This window comes from Chenopodium quinoa, unplaced genomic scaffold (assembly GCF_001683475.1).
Source record: "Chenopodium quinoa cultivar QQ74 unplaced genomic scaffold, ASM168347v1, whole genome shotgun sequence".
Classification (NCBI taxonomy): domain Eukaryota; kingdom Viridiplantae; phylum Streptophyta; class Magnoliopsida; order Caryophyllales; family Amaranthaceae; genus Chenopodium; species Chenopodium quinoa.
The window spans coordinates 116982-120933 of record NW_018742949.1 but is presented as its reverse complement, the minus strand read 5'-3'; positions in this window follow the sequence as shown (position 1 = coordinate 120933).

Genomic DNA, 3952 nt, shown 5'->3' with positions numbered 1-3952 from the left:
GGTGCTAAGTAAGAGGAGGGTAGCCGCCTGTTTAGGCACAGGGTCGGCCAAGGCCTAATCTTTTTTAGCTAAGTATAAGGGGGGTGGCTGTGTGTTTGGTACCAGTCGGCCCTCTTCTATGGAGAGTAGCCGACTATATGTCCAGACAACGTGCCCCTATGGTGATAGAGTAGTCAATGGAGATTAGCCGACTGTAAAGGTACAGGCGGCATGCCCCTCTGAAGATAGAGTAAAATACTCAATGGAGAGTAGCCGACTGTAAAGGTACAGACGGCATGCCCCTCTGAAGATAGAGTAAAATACTCAATGGAGAGTAGCTGACTGTAAAGGTACAGACGGCATGCCCCTCTGAAGATAGAGTAAAATACTCAATGGAGAGTAGCCGACTGTAAAGGTACAGGCGGCATGCCCCTCTGAAGATGAGTAAAATACTCAATGGAGAGTAGTCGACTGTAAAGGTACAGACGGCATGCCCATCTGAAGATAGAGTAAAATACTCAATGGAGAGTAGCCGACTGTAAAGGTACAGACGACATGCCCCTCTTAAGTAAGAATAAAAATTAAACATGGAGAGTAGCCGACTGTTTGTTAGTAGGCGTGCCCCTCTTAGTACAAAATTTAATATTAAGTGCAAACTTTTACTAAGTAGCCCTTGATTATTTGCATCATTCAAAAGAAATATTTCTTAAGATTATCTACATTCCAAGTTCGAGGCAACGGTTGTCCGTCTGGTGTTTCCAGCCGGTAGGTACCGTCCCTGACCTCTTCACAGATTCGGTAGGGTCCTTCCCAGTTGGGAGTTAGTTTGCCAGACTCATTAGCCCTACCAACTTCTTCCATTTTTCTAAGTACAAAGTCCCCCACTTTGAGTGGACGCCTGTGTACTTTTTTGTTGTATGATCTAGTCATTCTCAGGCGGTAAATTTCATGGCGCAAGACAGCATTGCCCCTCCTTTCAGGAAGTGAGTCTAATGCTAGGCGCATGGCTTCCCAATTTGCCTCTTCGTTATATAGCATTACTCGAAGAGTCGGCTCGTAGTGTTCTATTGGAAGAACAGCTTCCGCACCATAAGTTAGGAGGAATGGAATTTCTCCAGTCGCCCCTTTTTCAGTCGTCCTAATGGCCCAGAGAACATGTGGTAGTTCATCCGCCCATAGGCCGCCTGCTCGTTCAATCTTTTTCTTGAGACCATCTGAGATGATTTTATTAAAGGCTTCTACCTGGCCGTTTGCTTGTGGACGGCCGACAGATGCAAAGTAGTGTGCAATTCCTTGGTCACCCAACCAGCTTTTGAGAACAGGCGTCTCAAATTGGGGACCATTATCAAAAACCATAGACATGGGAACCCCGAACCGAGTGATGACATTTTTCCAAATGAATGAAATTACATCCTTCGTCTTGATTCCCTTTACAGCCTCCGCCTCTACCCATTTAGTGAAGTAGTCGACGGCAACAAGTATGTACCTCCTTCCGCCTGTAGCAGGCGTATATGGACCCAGAATGTTCATGCCCCACTTAGCAAACGGTAGTGGGCTATGAATAGTAGTGAGGTCAGTAGCCGGAAGGTGAATTAGCTTGCTAAACCTTTGGCACTTGTCACATTTTTTCACCATCTCCATTGCATCTGCTTCTAAAGTAGGCCAAAAGTAGCCCTGCCGCCTTGCCCGTTGAGCAAGCGTCCTACCGCCTATATGGGAAGCACAGTAACCAGAGTGAAGATCGTCTAGTATCTCTCGTCCCTTTTCTGGAGTAACACACTTTAAGAAGGGTTGAAGGTACCCCTTTTTGTGAAGTTCTCCCTTCATTATTTCAAAACTGGTTGCTCGTTTTTTCAGCGCTGCCGCCTGTTGATGATCATCCGGCAGGGTACCGTTTGTCAGATATGCCCTGATTGGATCCATCCAGGTTGAGCTCCTGTCTAAGATTCCAATAGGTTCTTCCTCAATGCTTCTCCTCTCCATTACTTCCCAAAAAACAGTTCGAGGATGATGCTAATTTTGACAGTGCATCCGCCTGGTTGTTTTCTGATCTCGGCACTTGGATCAGATGGAAATCCTCAAGGGAGCCGACTGCTTGTCGGACCGCCTGTAAATACTTGATCATGGCCGGATGGGTTGCTTCGTATTCGCCATTGTACTGACTCACTATCAATTGTGAATCGGAACAGGCGTCTATTTTTCTTGCCCCTGCCGCCTTGCACATTGTTTGAGGCCTGAAAACTGAAGCGTAGAGCATACTCGTACCTGTCACCCTCTGGCGACTGACATATGACGCCTGCTCCACAACCATTTGAAGTAAAGCTTCCATCCACATATACCTTCCAGACTTGGTCTGGATCTTGAGAGTCAGGAGGACGAGTCATCTCAACAATAAAGTCAGCAAAGGCTTGCCCCTTCACTGCTTTTCTTGGCTCGAAAGTAACTTCGAGGCTCTGTATTTCTATGGCCCATTTGATCATTCGGCCTGACGACTCCATGATGGTCAGTGGCCGCTTGATAGGTTGGTCTGTGTACACGACGACTGCATGTGCCAAAAAGTAGGGCTTCAATTTTTTAACAGCCATGAAGAGTGCAAGACCAAATTTCTCCACTAAGGGATACCTCAACTCGGCATTTTTCAGTACATGACTGAAAAAGTAGACCGGGAGCTGACAACCGTCCCTTTCAGCAAGGAGAACAACGCTTAACGCATGATCAGAGACGGCCAGGTACATGTAGAGTATTTCTTTGGGCAAAGGGCTGACCAGCCTCGGCAAGGAATGCAAGTGAACTTTCAATTTCTGGAAGGCGGCCTCAGCATCCGGCCCCATTCAAACCTTGCCTTTTTCTTAATTGCCTGGAAAAAGTATAGGCATTTGTCGCCTGATCGGCTTAGAAATCTTCCCAAGGCCGCCAGACAACCTGTTAACTTCTGAACCTCTCGGATGGTATGAGGCGACTGCATGTCAATGACCGCCTGCACCTTCTCAGGGTTCGCCTCTATTCTTCTCTAATTGATAAGGAATCCGAGAAATTTCCCAGACTCAACTCCAAATACACATTTCTTGGGATTGAGCATGACATGGTGCCACCTGAGTGTGGCGAAAGTTTCTCGGAGGTCCGACAGATGATCTACCTGAAGCTTAGTCTTGACAATCTTATCATCAATGTATGCCTCGACGTTTCTCCCAATCTGATCAAAGAACACAGTGTTTATCATTCGCTGGAAGGTAGCCGGGGCATTCTTAAGACCAAACGGCATGACCGTGTAACAGTATAACCCCTGATCAGTGACGAAGGCCGTCTTCTCCTAATCTTTCTTCCATAAAGGAATTTGATGGAAACCAGAGTAGGCGTCCATAAAGCTCATCAAAGCATGGCCGGCTGTTGAGTCGACCAGGTTATCAATTTTAGGCAGAGGGTAACTGTCTTTGGGGCACGCCTTATTTAAGTCTGTGTAGTCTACACACATTCGCCAGGTGCCATTCGGCTTTTTAACTAGCACCACATTTGCAACCCAGTCTGGGAGTAACATTGCCGAATGAACCCTGCGTCAAGTAATTTTTTAACTTCGGCGGCTGCCGCCTGACTTCTTTCTTCGCCATGGTTCCGCTTCTTCTGCCGTATCGGCTTCTTTTTCGGATCCACGGCCAGTTTGTGTACCGCCAGATCAGGACTAATGCCTGGCATTTCATGGACTTCGAATGCAAAGATGTCCTTGTATTCTTTCAATAGTTTGTGAAAGTCGTCACCTAGGTCCCTTAGAGCAGTCGTCCCAACTTTGACTGTTCGGTCAGGACGCGAGTCGTCTAAGATCAGGTCCGTATGCTCACCAGCCGGCTGAGGGCGGAATTCATTCGACCGCTCCTTTGCCAATGATTGCTATTTTCTGTCTTTTCTTGCGGCCCCTGTCTGGGATGCCGTTCTCTTCTTGCCGCCTACTTCTAGAACAGGCGCACTCTCCTTGACTTTG